Source organism: Pezoporus occidentalis, unplaced genomic scaffold (genome assembly GCF_034315485.1).
Source record: "Pezoporus occidentalis ecotype Australia unplaced genomic scaffold, CSIRO_AGI_Poc_V1 ctg99, whole genome shotgun sequence".
Classification (NCBI taxonomy): Eukaryota; Metazoa; Chordata; class Aves; order Psittaciformes; family Psittacidae; genus Pezoporus; species Pezoporus occidentalis.
The window spans coordinates 4,007,220-4,022,426 of record NW_026916358.1 but is presented as its reverse complement, the minus strand read 5'-3'; the positions used below and the strand labels follow the sequence as shown (position 1 = coordinate 4,022,426).

Here is a 15,207-nt window from a genome sequence, read left to right as displayed (position 1 = left end):
GCTCTGTTTGTCTGAGCTGTCTGAGGAGATTCCAGTTCTGATGGGAAGCAGAAATGTTTTGTGTGCAGATAATAGCAAGAAGTACAGGGCCTCGTTTTGTATCATTTCTGTCAGACAAACAGCACAGCTTAATTTACCCCTGGTGAATCAGACATGTTGTCTACTCAAGGGAAACAAGGCAACCCTCTCAATACGGCGCTAGAGCATGTGTGCTCTTGCCAGTTTGGGTAGAGTAAAACCAATGAGGATTATGACAGAGGATTGTGCTTTGATTTTAGCAAGTATCTAGGCCGAACTTTTGTCTGCGGTGTGTTCCTCCTGCCTGTGAATAGGCAAGCAAGAGATCCCTGGCCCAGCATGAACTGCTGTCTTGCAGAAGTGCACTTTAAAATGTGGCTTGGGCATTAAGATCAAAGACAGGAGAATTGGTTTTCTGTTTATGTTAAAAGGGATATATCTGCTTGAAATATAATCTTTCTTGATTGTGTTTAACTATAGTTTCATAAACTGCACCTGCCTGTGGGCTCCTCCTGTTTTTGCTGCAACATTCCACGTTTTTATCTTGACTTCCTAAGGAAATGAGGCGTCTTGGCAATAGTGATGTGTGTCCTGCCTTCTTTTTCACCAAATATCTTTTGGATCTGCTGGCCAGCTTCAGCCAAGTTTAATGAGGAGGGGAGGAAAAATTCCAAAGATACAAAGTCCCAACAAGTTATGTGAAAGCTGGCAGACTGTGTGGAGAAGGGAGAGGCTGAAATTTATAGTGTCTGCTTTGGGAATGGTAGGCAGACCTTAGCCACTGTCCATTATCAGTCAGCTGGCCACTGTTCTGCAGTAAATCAGGAGGCGGAAGTAGATGTTTGAGGTTGTTTTTTTTTAAAGAAGATGTTCTGATGCTTGACTTTCAAGTGAGTGATGCAGCACTAGGAATGTGTGCAGGGTAGCACATGCAAACTACTTCTGAGCATCTTAAAGTCTCCCTTTGGGTCTTTCTTCAGCTTACCGGCCCACAAATTGTACTGTGTATTTGAGATTATCCTGTGTGAGCTCTGTCTTTCTCTTTCTTAACATGTGTATGTGTAGATATAAATGTAAAATAGCAGTGTTACTCTCCAACATTTAATGAGACAAAAAAATGTTTGGTCTAAGTCTCTTGACAGTGCTCCTTTTGCAGGATGCAGTTTGAGTGATTATGTAGGGAGTTGGCTACAGCACAGTCTTAAAGCTTAGCTCCTAAATCTAGAGATAAAGGCAGCAAGGGCTAATGCTGAAGGACCTGGGAATTCGTTGTACTCTAAGCTGACTTGTAACCATGATAAACGCTCCCCTTGTGCCTAACAGGAAAGTATTCTTCTTCCCCTGTGCTCTATCTCTTGAATATGCAATGGGAAGCACACTGCTGAGCCAAGTGTTAAAAGAGCCTTGAAGATGCTGTGCAAAGCAGTTCAATTGATCAGTGCAGAAGATGCTGTTTTTCTGCTGACCCTAGAAGCATTGCAAGTCTTTTGGACAAGGGGCCTGTGAACATTCCTCTAGGTAGGTTTAATCCAAAAGAGATTAAAGCCACTGACTCTGCTTTGTGTATCCCCGCTGGCAGAGAACATTTTCTATTGATAAATAAAAGTGCAAAGATGTTGTTATTAAATTGCAAAGGTTTGTGCTTCATAAAAAGTACAAGTTTTAGTTTTGCTCTCCTGTCCTTGCTGTCTCTTCTTAGTAAGACCTGCTTCAAGCATGATTAGACCAATGGGGGTCTAGCCAAGGAGGCGTCTTTTTGTTCTGATGATTCCCTGCTGACTTTTTTTGTGTCAGGCTTTTATTTCTCAAGCGTTTGGATCTGGAAGGTGTGCCTTTGAGAAGCGAGTGAGTTTAGCAGCAGAAACAGCTGCTGTTCCTGCGTGGAGAGAAAGCACATTGGTGGTGTGTTTTGCCTCACATCCACCTGGTAAAACAGTAGTTTCTTTACCCAGCACATCACTGGTGCAAAAGACGTGATGAGAGTTCAGCAGCTTGCTCTCTTTTGCACCTACATCTGCAGCATGGGGGTATTTACAAGTGTTCCTCTCTGTTTAGTGGAGGAGTCTGTTCCAGAAATGAACTTCCAGGGTTTTTTTTTGTGTGTCATTTGGTGTATGAGGTGTTTCTGCAGTGTTTCACTAGGGCAAGGATATTTTCCAGTGTAGCTCCTCCTTCATGAACTGAACTGGATGTTAGTGTTTCATTCTAGAGCTGGTAAGAACTAAGTGGAAATCCTAGTGTAAATGCAGCAGCCCACAGACCTTCAGATAACTGTTACTGGCCTGGCAAAACACCTTAGTTCTGTATCCAAGATCAAGAAAGGAGAGTGTCTGTAATTCCTGAAAACCATGTTATTAATGTGGAATATTCTACCGAATGGAAATGTAATTGAGTAAAGAGACCAGAGGCAGCAGGGAGATGCAGCATCCCTGTGGCTGGCTGCTGGGCTCCCCCCAGCACTAACCTGTCCTCACAGCCACGGCTGCGGGTGGCCAGGCAGCTGTGAGTCACTGCTGTGGAAATACTGATGCAAAGGCAGCACCATTAGGGAGGATTTTATTTGTCTCTTGCGTATTTTACCTCAGCAGCCTTTTCTGTAGCATTTATTCGTGTTTCCTCTCCTTGAGCCTGTAAGGCAAACCCATTATTTATAAATTAGATAGTTTTTCACTCTGAATTTTTATTTCCTTCTCTCACTATATCCCTTCCCAACAGTTTGTTTAAATGTAAAGCCTTGAGTCAATTACAAAATGATAGAGGTACACTGATTTATAGATCAGAGGGGCTGCATCATCAGACAAAGTCTCCACTCAGATTTGAGGCCCTGAGGGTGATGTCGGTTCCTATTTCAGAATTGCTGCTGCTCCTCAATTCTCATTAAAAGAGTTTGGGGAAATATACCTAACCTTGTCTTCATTTGCAACACAAATTGTTAGAGTTTGCAGCGTTCTTGCAAAAATGGATAGACCAGCTTGAAGATGCAAACTCATTCTCTTTCCTGGGCTTACAAATGGAAACAAACAAACACCCATGTAAATTCAGGAAAGGATTTCTTCCCCTGGCATGAAAGAAAGGAGGATCAATTGCATTTTCCATTTGTAAATGTTCAGACAGCATCCTGTTGTGATAGCAGTGCTTTCTCATTACGTAGGTGTCTATGGGTTTTCCCCATTTTCTACTTACTTCTTCAAGATGTGATTTTACAATACAGCAAAGCCAATTTGATGTCTGGCTGCTACTTCAGGGGCAACCCTGCCTCTCTTCCTCCCCTTTCCCAGCTCCCCTAGGACCACTGTCTATCTGCTTCCATCATTCAGAGAGATCCACTGGCAATAAAGTGTGTATGTGTGTATATTTATTTATATATATATATATAGTGTACGTATATACACACTTTTATTAATATATCTATAAATATATATATTATTACAGATTAGATTTCTGTTGTTTTCACCCCAGTAAAAGCTAGTCAGGGGCTGGGCAAGAGGGGCCAGGCTGGGCAGGGAGTGGGAGAGGCAATGTCTTGGGAGCTGGCTCACAGCAGCATGAGCATCTCCTTAGAGTTACAGCTGTGATGCTGCCTGGGGAACACTAGCCCCAAAGCTATCTCTTTGCAGCGTCAGTCTGAGAGGGAAGCCAGCTGTGATGCATTTCTGACAGCCTGGGTGCTCAGGGAGTGTTTGTAGTGCTCCACACCTGTGGATTTAGGAATAAAGTATGGAGTGTAAAAGTCTTCTGCAGGGATTCCCCCACCTTCTGATTCTTTCCACTGTGCAACAGACTATTTTTAGTCCACTTGCTTGCCTCAGAAATTACTTCGCTTTGGACCATTTCCATAACATTTGTTGTGATTCTGAATTCCAGCCTTCAGGATAATGTCAGAGCAAAGAATTGCTGGGTGGCAAGCTCAGTTCTAGTGGTGTGTACAAAAAAACCTATGCTGAGGAAGCCTGATCTGGTGACCCGTGGGAGACTGGCTTAGGTGAACCACTTTTTGGACCTTGCTTTATATTTGCAGGCAAAGAACCGTGTTAATTATGAGTTTAATAGTGCTTTGGCTAGTGAATGGCTAAAGAAAACGAGCTTTGAGTGGGCTAATCCAGGTAGCCAAAGTAGATCTACCTCTGAAAGACATCTGTTTGCTTAAAGTGAAGTCTGGAATCAAAAGTCCAGCCTGCCCTTGCTGTATATGCTTGTGTGGTAGCATTGCTAATTCACTGGATACCACTCTTTCTTCCTCCAGATACTAGATAGGTATGATTTTAAATCCACAGTTTCTTTGGCAATAAAGTGATCCTAATATAAATAAGGTGTTAGAGCAGACTTCATTGCGGGAAACAGTGTTCATTTTAACGTTGTTGCATATGAGGGATCTAATGATTTGCCATTCTGAGATACAAAAATATATAGCTGGTTCTGTAATAGGTGAATTTCATACAGCTGTTGACAAAGCTGAAGAATGCAAACAAGCGGGTTTGGGCAGTGTGTTGTAGTTTCATAGGGAAGACCTGCTGACACGGTAGCATCCCTGTCTCAGTGCTGGATCCGGAGAGGGATGTAGACTGGCTGGCAGTTAATAGGAATTTTTCTTAGGAAAAAAAAAAAAAAAGAAAAGTTGTTTCTTCTACTGATCTCTGCAGCTCAGTAATGCATGGAATGAATATAGTTGTGAAACCTCAAGTGTTCAGGAGCTGTATATTCAGTGAAGAACAGAAATTACATCTATTGCAGAGGCACAATACAGATTAAAAGTTGGATCATTTGGGATAGGAATAAAAAAAAGAAAAAAACCGACATTTAGTATCATGCCTACGTTCTTGTGAATTTTCCACATAGAATCATAGAATGGTTTGGGTTGGAAAGGGCCTTAATATCATCTAATTCCAACCCCGCTGCCATGGGTCTTAATTAAGAATCATGATGGATTGATGCTGGTTTTGGATTAGGGTCTAATCCATTATTGTTCACAAAATATCCATATTCATCAGCCTTTGGAGAACAAATAGCTACTTAGAATGTGGATAAATGGTCACAAACACTCTGCTTAGCATGGCTCTGGGCTTTTATGTGCTCCTTGAGACATGGCCATCTTGACCTGGTGTGGCTGGTGATTTCTTGTGCAAGTGTTTGTCTACGTTTTATCTCCTGGTTGCGCTCAAAGTGAGTACTTGTGTGACTGCTGCACCTTTGGCCATCACTAGAGGGCTTCGAAGAGAGAAACCTGCTTGCCTTCCACATGAAGTCAAGAGCCAGAAGATTGTTCTGGAACCTGATACACAGCAGCAACATAGCAGAGACCTTTGAGTTAAGATAGTAGGAGCTTATTGGTGTTCAGTGTTTTTTCAGCATCTTCCACTCAGAGAACTTGTTTCATCATTATTTTTTTCTTCTTTAGCCTTCTCTTTTAAACCTCTTTACAAGAGCTATGGTAAAAGAGGAGCTCCAGGTGTGAGGCAAGAAGGGCTCGTGGACCACTAGCAGCAGATAATGGGTTTTGGGGTGTTCAGTGCTTCTCTGAAGGAAAGAGGTGGGAAATGCAATTTGTTGGTGTACATGAGCGTGTGCCTGATTTCCAGGCCAAAACTGGGTTGTGGCTGTGTGCACTATGGCTCCTGGGGAAAAATGTCTGCTCATGAACCAAAGGCGCGAGGGAATAAGGGCTCTATTGTACGAAAGACAACCTTAGCTGGATGTCTTGCTTTGAAAAGATTTCCCAGTGAGTTAGAGAGCTGCCTTCAGCCAAGCCCGCTTTCAGTGGAGAAGTTTTATAGGTCATGAAAAGCAGCAATGTCCGTTTCTTCCACCGTGCCTTGCCTTTATATGCAGCAGTGCACATGCACTGCTGTCATCCCTTGCCCTTTGGATCAGCAGCTCGGCGTTAGCCCAAGGAGAATTGTGAGCGCCTCCAGTTTCTCTCCATGGTGTGGGAACGCTGGAGCGCATAATGGCTGCGATTCAAAGACAAATGCTAACTCTTTGCTACTGATCACTTTGGCAGAAACCCCCAGAATCTCAGAGACTACAGGTGGAGCTGCTTTGGGGTGACTTCTAAGAAAGAAAAAGCACCCGCAACCTTAGAACTTGCCTTTTTTTTTTAATTATTCTGTTTGCTATCTGTATAATAGCCTCCCTGTTCTTCTTTTTCCTATTCTGCATCCACCGCCCCTCGCTTTTTAATTCATGCCAGCCAGAGTACAGCCAAAGGCTTTTCCTAGCAGAGCGTCATTTGTTAATAAAGCAGCAAAGACAAGCTTAGCCAATTTAACCAGCAATTTCTGAGGCTTTCCTTTTTGACTGGGCTTTGGGATTTCTCCATGTGCTTGTTGGAGGGGTGAGGCTGCAGGAAACCGCAGGAGAGGAGCCTCCAGCCGTGATGGGCTTTGTTCAGATGCCTGTAGTCTGGCAGAAGCTGACCTCCGCAACACATGGTCTTTCACTTAGCTGCCTCTCTCCAGCTATTGGAGAAGTCCGATTTGCTGTGTGTGGGATTTCTGCTGCTTCCATGCTGCTTAGTAATGTTTCCAAACCAACCAGCGGGTCCTTGCCTTGGTGGTGGAGCTGTAGCTGGCAGGGTTTCTGCAGCCTGTCCCTTTGTGTATGGCTTCATTGTCACACAGCTCTGCTCTAAGCAAATCCTTAAACCGCATCCCCCTGAATTTTGGAGTTCTCCAAACAATCCAGGTTTCTTCCTTCAGATATAAATGCCTCCCCTTCCCTTCAGCCCCCATGCTTTGGCAGGGCTAATTGCTCTTTGTTTAGTTTCAAATCAGTGTGATTAAGAGAAGATTTTTTTCAGCCTGTCACTTCATCATGTTATGGGACTAACATAGTAAAAACTTGTAGTATCTGTTTGGATGAATACCCCAAGCACAGAATTACAGGCCTTTTCCTGCTCATGAATCATCTTCCTTTGAGACCTTGTAGTGATAGCATTACTTTTGTTTTAAGGGAGAAGTCCCTGAGAAGGCAACCATTTATTTATCTGGACAAGAGAGGCCATCTGGTCTTTTTTAAAACATGTAACTGTAGAATTTATCCTTGAAGACACTGCTCCGGGTGTTCAAGGTGGGCACAGCTCCCATGCAGATGTTGGCTGGTGGGTGTTTTGAGGTGGGCTGGGGCCATGTTTGGGACAGGAGATGGGGTGGTAACTGGTGGCTGGGAAACCAAAATGATGCCTGTTGTGAGGGAGATGAGATTATTCCTATATAGGAGGATTTCAGTGGAACGCTTTATGACTGTGTTTATTTTACAGTCAAATTGCCGAGTGTTGGTTTTTAACAGCTGCTTGCAGTACAGGAGTAGGCTGTGCCTGTCTGAGAAAAGAGCCCCTGAAGCAGTTCCAGAAAGCTCACAACACACATACATGTCCTCTTTCTGCCACGTTTCGCTTTGACCACATGCAATGCCCAGCGAGTGGAATAAGCAAAACGTGACCCCCTCACCACAAACGTGAAGGAGTGGCATTGCCCTTCGCGGCCCTGGAGAGGTTGGACAGGGCTTTGAGCATCCTGGTCTAGCAGAAGGTGTCCCTTCCCATGGTGGGGGTGTTGGAACGAGGTGATCTTTAAGGTTCCTTCCAGTCCAAACGGTTCTGTGATTTATTATTTCTACCCTGTAGCCCCGTGGGATCCCTCTGCTGGTCATGGTGCAGCTGGGGAAGGCAAGGCAAAGCCTGGCAGGTTAGGGTTGGCTAGGGCCCCTGCTTTGCAGCATGGAGGCATCAGGACAAAGAGCAGCTGAGACCGACCAGGAGCTGGTGTTGGGGTTGGGAATTGGATTTACGGCCCTAAAATCCTGCCAGTGCTCTCAGGGTTTCAGTTTAAAGAGTGAGAGACTTGTACTGGGATCTGAGCTGTTATTCTTTAACTGGAGAGTGAGATGCCATGACACTGTGATTTTTGAGGTGAAATGCTGTTTAATAAATGCAAGCCTGTTCACAGCCCAGCAGTGAAAGCAAACACATACTGTACTATTAGGACCATTTAGATTTTTTTCCAGTCCTATTTTCTTGGCTGTTAATCATGGTGTCTTTGTCACCTGCCCTGCTAGGGTGCATGTAGCTGGGGTGTAATATTTTCTGTAAGTATTTGTTGCTTTTCTTTATCCTGATGGGGGCAGAAGGCCTTTTCTTCTCAGGCAGGTAAATAATTAGCTGGCTATCAGCAGCTTCCTTGCTCAGAGAGGGGAAGAATGGAGAGAGGGGACTGTGACGCCCCTATCTGATAGATGGACACGAGCATCTTGTGGCTCTGTTCATTGTTAATTCACTCCTTCAGCACTGCTCAGCTGTGAGGTTTCCAGGCGTGCTTGGCAGCGCCGGCAACAAAAACATCTGGTCCAAGAATATAGTTCCCTTCTGCTGGCAGCTGCATGAAAATGATTTTGTACATAGTGGCATAATGCCAAGTGCACTTACTTGTACACTAAAGTGCACAGCCTTTATAAAGCTTTGGCAGTGCAGGACTATTTTAAATGCTGTGCATAAGTCAGCATTAATCTACCAAAGAAAATCAAAATCTCAGCAACTGATTTGATGAAGAACTTGCTTATCACAGGTGCCCAGATGTGGCCGTACCCTTGTACCTGTGTAACAGCTGTTCCTGTCTGAAAGCAAAGGAAAAGCCTTTTTGGTTGCAGCCCTGGTTGTCATCTGTCCTCCGGAAGGGTTTGGCACAAACACAAAGGGAAATTTGCCCCTCGCAGACATCCCTGAATTCCTCTCGTCAGCAGCTGTGTTTGTCTGTTACTGATAGAGGCTGTCTGTCTCCCCTCTTGTTTTAAGAAAGACCTAGTGTGTGCTGAAGAAAATGTTAGCTGTGAATCAAATAGTTTGTGTGTCTGCTGGTAAATTGTAATTGGAGTGATTGGACCTGATAATTACAGTCATCATCATCATCTTGTCAGTCAGTTGTAAATCACTCCATAATGGATTTCCCTTTTAAAAAAGAGCTGTATTTCTGAGTGCCAGTGTATTTTATTTTAGAGGTAAAATACAGTATCTGTATTCCATTTCTGCTTTGAAAATCCTTAGAGTTACAAGTGTGGAACTCATGTGAACAAGTAAGTTTAAGAGAGGTCTGTGCTCCAGCAAAGCTCCTCTCAGTCCATATATTTCAAGTTATTTCTTTTCTGTTTATTCCCACAGAGTAGCTGAGGTTGGTGGCACTTATTCACCCTCAAAGCTGCTGTTGGGTTGTAGGTTTCAGGAGTGCTGCAGAAGAGCACGGAGGAGCCTGGGTCTGATCTGGCATCCGTCATGGGCCTAGGTTTGCCCTTTGCAGAAGGAGCTCATTCCTCCCCAGGAAGAAGCAGGTGGTTGGAGGGCTTGAACAGGGTTATGTCAGTGGGGGTGCGTAGGGCTGACTGTCTCACATCTGCCAACCTGATGTTAATCCTCTCCTCTGTTGCTGCTGGGAGGAGCAGTTCTCACCAAGCCAGAGAGAGAAGGAGGAGAAGGTGAAGATGGTGGCAAAGGGGGAAGGAGCAAGCCTCCTCTTGCTTGCTTTTGAGACAGTGTTTACTTGTGATGCCAGTGAAGAAAAATGAAGGTATTTTGGGGGGTATTTTTACAGTTGAAAATGGAATATTATGAGCCTGGAGGGTTGGTCAGATCTCTTCTGCTCACCCCAGCCATCCACAGTCTGCGCAGACAGTATATATTCAGCCTGCTTCCCGAAGACATGACAGTGGGCTGGTATTGCAGCTTTATTTGCAATCCCTTCCACCCCTCATCTGGTGAGAGAAAAGGGCCTTTGAACCTCTTGGGTCCTCCCTGTTCATGCCCAGTGTTTTGCATTTGCAGTACTTTCTCTGCGTAAGGCGGGGGGAAGGTTGCAGCTTACCGGCAGAGGTTGAGCAATGACTAATATTGGACCAGAGAAGCTAAAGTGTTTAACCTTTAGGCAAAGATTATCTGAAATTAAAACTTGTAAGGACTTGTGCACTCGCACTGTGTCATTCAGTCGTGTTTGTAAGACACATGTACAGATCGGACGATTCCTTTTATTCCTGGGTAATTTACATATTTTGGCTGCTGCACAAAAGAAACCTTGTGTTGAATAAGTCAGATCATGATCTCACACTAGTCCTTGCTTACAAGGAGGTTTTTTTGGAGGCTGTAACACAGCCCCAAATTTGAAGTTTTCCTTTTGTGGGTGTTAAACAGAGCGTAGGTTATGGGCAGCATGTACAAGGAGTGTTAAACATGGGTATTAGCTCATAAGCCAGCATATTACCTTCCATGTTTGGGGGTGTGATGGCTGTTTGTTAGATGTCGTTTCATCTGGCAGGTGTACCTCAGACAGGCGCACACCACAAAGAAAGTGTTAAGTCTGTTTCTTCTTAGTAATGGGCTGTGTGAAATATGTCACCTTATAGAAGTGGATTGGTGGGCTGCAAAAGAAAATGAAGTGATTTTGTTTTCAGGGCTTTCTTGGTACTCATTTTCTGACAAAATGCAGGGCTTTGTTAGTGTTGCAGACGGAGTTTTAAATATTTGGAAAGAAAAACTGCAGCAATCACAGCATCTTAATGAGGAGGGTTTGCTTAATTAAAGCCTGGAAGATTTAGGGAATGTGGACAGCTGAGGGAGTAGCAATGTATTACAAAGTTGTTCTTCCACCTACCAGTGGATTTGGGTTCAGAAGCCAAAGTCCGTAGTAAAACTTGTAGTCTTCCACTGGTTGCTCGCTGGCCTTAACTGTTGATGCTCCCGGTGCCCAAAGCCCGAATTCATTCTGCTTAGTCACATGTCGGTAGTGCTGAGGCCTGGAGTGTAGCTGCCCTGGGCACCCACAATTTCTGTTGGGGGAAATGTTCACAAAGGGCTGGAGCATCTCTCACTGAGAGAGTTGGGATTGTTCAGCCTGGAGAAGGGAAGGCTCTGGGGCGACCTTAAAACAATCTTCCAGTACCTAAAAGGGGCCTGTAAGAAATCTGAGAGGGGCTTTTTGCAAGGGCTTGTAGTGACAGGACAAGGGGGAATGGCTTTGAACTGACAGAGGGAGATTTAGATTAAATGTTAGGAAGAAATTCTTCACTGTGCACTCTGAGGGGGGTGAGGCACTGGCACAGGTCGCCCAGAGAAGCTGTGGCTGCCCCATCCCTGGCAGTGTTCAAGGCCAGGCTGGATGGGGCTTTGAGCAATCTGCTCTGGTGGAAAGTGTCCCTGCCCATGGCAGGGGGGGTTGGAACTGGATGAGCCTTAAGGTCCCTTCCAACCCAAACCATTCTGTGATTCTGTGAAAGATGTCCATAAGGGAACAGGCCTGAGGTGGGTCTTTTCCCATAGAAAGGTAAAGGTCACTGGTGGGCCTGTGCCTGCCGGAAGTGTGAGGTACTTGCTTTGTGGCTGCCAGCTGCTGAGTGCTGGTAACTGTGGTGGTGCTCATTTGTGTTCCGCCATATTTTTGTTTTTAATTTGATTTTTAATATATGATTAGTTTTGGAGCACCACTGCCAGTCTGCTCGCTCTGGTTCACAAATCTGTGTGTTTGCTTTTGGCCCAAATAATATTACAAATGAAGACGTGCCAAGCTCTCCGTCACTGTCAGGTGAAGAAATGGCAGCATGTTATGGAGCTTCTGATTTTCGTTCGTCAGCTACTTCTCCAGCCCCATCTCTTTTTAATAAAGGATCCTATATGAAACAGCCCTGAGGAAATGCCAAAGTGGGGTTATCTTTCCTTCCTTTCCTTTGTTCTGTTCCTGTTTGGGTGTTTGTGGTTACAGCATTTGGGTTCGTGATCATGAAGTATTGGGGTATTTGACTTGATTTTTAGCGTTTGGGTTTCATTCAATGCACAAAATGTAAGAGGGATTCTTCATTTACAGTCTTGTTGGTCACTGTGGCTGTGAGGCTGTCTACTGAATCTGCCCTTTAAGGGAATCAGTGTTTTTGTGTGATCGTAGGTTTTAATGATGTGCATAGTAGAACATTCATGTTATGCCCGAACTGCTGTTTTTTAATGTATTTTACCTTCCTGGCTTAAATTTCTGCTAACATACCTTTTGTGTGGCATTTGGTAGATAGGAAATCCACTTTTAGTCATTCCAGCCTTTTGTTTTCTCTCCTGTCTCAGATGCTTGCTTTCTGCCTCACCCTGCTCAAAGACAAAGCTTAGTTTCAAACTAGAACTGTAGTTTCTTGTTGAATCTCTCCAGCTGCATCAAACCTGCAGGACTCAGGATCCTTTTCCGTCTCCCAGGTGCAAACTGCGTCCCAGCAGTGTCTGGACTACGCATGCGGGGAGGGACCCGTTTTGAGGAGATCTGCCCTCCAGGTGGGAATGGCAGAGCTTCATGCTGCCTGGGGAGAGCAGGGGCCAAGCAATGGGCAAACACCTCCCCTGGCTCTGTTGCCCCCAGAGGTGCTGTTTTCCTTGGCATCAAATGCACAGTGAGATTGGAAGTAGAAAAGATGTGCAACTTGCTGCATTTGTGCTTAGAGCCTGCTTTCTCCCCAGCATCTACATCTCCTCTTGTTTGAGCATGGAGCTTTCCGTAAAGGAAATTGTTTTAATTTCTTTTTGTTCACACACAGGCTTATTTTTCATTTCTGCTAGCAAGGGCTTGTTCTGATCACAAAAAAAAAGGCCCTGACACTGGATATAGAATTATGTATAACAACAGGCAGTTTTAGTATGAATAATAGTAATGGAAGCAGGGTACTAAACTTTTCCTCTTTTATGAGAGCTCTGAAGATGTCAGTACAAGGCTAGCTTGTTGCATAACTTTTAAGTAATTGAGGCTTGATGAGGATGGACAGTTGAATTGTATAGCTAGGATAAACATGCAGTCTGAGCAGGAACCTCTTTGAAGTAATCATGACCAGAATCAAGGGGCTAGCCTTGGAGACAGTTGAAGGGATTTACCCTCAGGTTTGTCTCTTGGTTGTCTTAGGAAAAGCCCATGGCATCCTGGGGTTTTACTGGGGGAGGTCAGCAGCAGTGCAGGCTCTGTGCCTTCAGTGCAGCTCATTCAGTGACTAGCGAAGGCACCGGGAGCAGGTCAGGCTAGAAAGAAAATACTGTTGTCGAAGTGATTGGCACAGGAGGTGGTTTGGGGGAAGACAACAGAGAAGTATTGTCTGCGCATAGTTTTTGGCTTCTTCCTGCCTGCACGTGATTCCATCTTCTGTGCTTGCACAATGGTGCTACACAGGCTCCTTCAGGCAGCGCTGGGACCCTGCTTAAGAGCTAAGCCATCCGTCTTCCTTTTTAGTCTTGCTTTTTAGTCTGCTCTAATTTGATTGTTGCTTTATGGCTGCAGTCTCAGAGATGGCACTGTTGCGAACAATTTGGCTCGTTTTCTCTCTTGTTTCAGATGGTGCCTTTAGCATGTAGTAGAGAGGGTGTTGTGCCAGTGAGAAATAAAGCAGCCTCTGTTCTTCGCGTGTGTTGGGGAGTGTGTTTCTAACCTGCTTGATGAAATCTTGCCACTGAAGGTAACCAAACGTGGTCATAAGGGCAGCACTGTTCTGCCAGCCAGTTCTCATGAAACTAGGGTTTTTTTGTGACCATTGAAAAAGCGTCACAGCCATGTTCTGCAATCAGTGCAGCACTGCCAGTCTGCTGCTTCTGGCAGCGTGGCTCTGTGCCGGCAGCGGAAGCGGCTTGGAGGCTGTTGGGCAGCTTGCAGTGATGAGGTGGGCTCCAGAAAGCTTGCAGATGGTAAAGCCCATGAAGAGCTTGCTCTGCATGGGTAGACAAGGGGCAAAGTCTGAGAGGCATCCACATGGAGTGATGGTGGGCCAGTGCTCACCACACATGCTGCTGCTTGATGGATGTTTAGTGCTCCTTCATTGGCACTGAGTGTGTGGCATGATGGATGCATTTTCTTGAGGGAGAACAATCCAGAAGCCTTCTTCAGAAGTGCGAGTTTGGAAAGGACTTGACAGACGGTGCAGAGAAATGACCATGTTGATGGGTGGGAATAGTCTTGTGTGTAAGGGGTCTGTGAAAGAGAGACCTTGCACATGATGTGAACAGGGCAAGTGAGTGCTGGTGGCGAGATGGTAATGGAGGAGAGAGACAGAAGGGAAATAAAGTTGAATGAGGTCTTTAGCTTCAGGGTAACAAAGCTCAAAGGCTTCATAAAAGACTCTGAAGAAAGACGGGATGTAATAAGAAAGTTGGAGGCCTTGTATGTTAAGATTTAGGAGGGACTGTATAAGGACTTGTTAAATGTTTACTGCACGCCTTGATTAAAGTCTTTTTAAACAGTTTTTTTCCCTCCCAAGAAGCCTGAGTTTGCTATTATTTTTTAAGAAATATTTTATGCCATATTCCCAATTCCAGTACTCCACTGTAACACTGGAGAGGATCGCATTTCTCCACACTGATCTCTCTGTTCTTCAAGCTGCTCTGCTTTACACCAGCTTCCTACCTTGGCAGTCACTGGCAAGGACTTGCCTGGTGCTTAGTGTCTCATTGCTGATGTGGTTAGGTTCCTCCCAAAACTAAAATCTCTTTCCTGGTTTGGAAGCAGCACCACAGCTCCCAGTTCTGTGTGCAGTACTGCCCCAGCTCTTCTCGCCAAAACATCTCCCTCGTGTGTGAGAACTTTATTAACGAGTGTATATATTATGGATTCCAGCACCAGAAAAGGTCACCTATTGTGCTAGGCACTATTCAGACTTTCCGTGGCCTAGACATATTCTGCTCTGAATGGATGCCAGCCAGGTCTGGGCTGCAGGAGGGGGGAGAAGGGAGGATGTGACACACAAGCAGAGTGGTGGTTTGTAAATGTTGGTGTCATGATTTACCCGGGGAGATTTTTTGGTTGTGTTCCGTGCCATTTAGGATGTTTTTTTTTTTTTCTAAATGTAGGTGGAGAACAGAAATTGAAAGTGAGAGGGAGCAGAAAGGAAAATGAGCTGGATTTCTTGTGGGTTTCTCCTGTTTTTCTTAAGCTTGCATGTCAGGGGGAGACAGTGAAAGAAGGGCCAAGTCATCATCATTTTGCTGCCTCTGAAGGCAAACTTAATTTCCACCACTCTGGGTATCTGTGGGTTAGTAGTCCCCTTCCCTTCCCAGCAGTGGGCTGAGGCTGTTGCCTGCCCCTCCTCATAAATTTCAACTCTCCCATGATTTAAAGATCCTGAATTCCATTAGCCATCACTGGAGCTTGTGATCCTCAGCAGCTCAGCTTACTCTGAGACCCCAGACACAGCAGTGCCAGCTGCTGT

General features: G+C 45.0%; 1 protein-coding gene across 9 annotated transcripts in view; it reads left to right on the top strand.

Moving 5' to 3' along the window:
* Window positions 1–15,207, top strand: part of MAP4K4 (mitogen-activated protein kinase kinase kinase kinase 4) — a 165,017-nt gene that overhangs the window by 83,165 nt on the left and 66,645 nt on the right. The window lies entirely within an intron of this gene.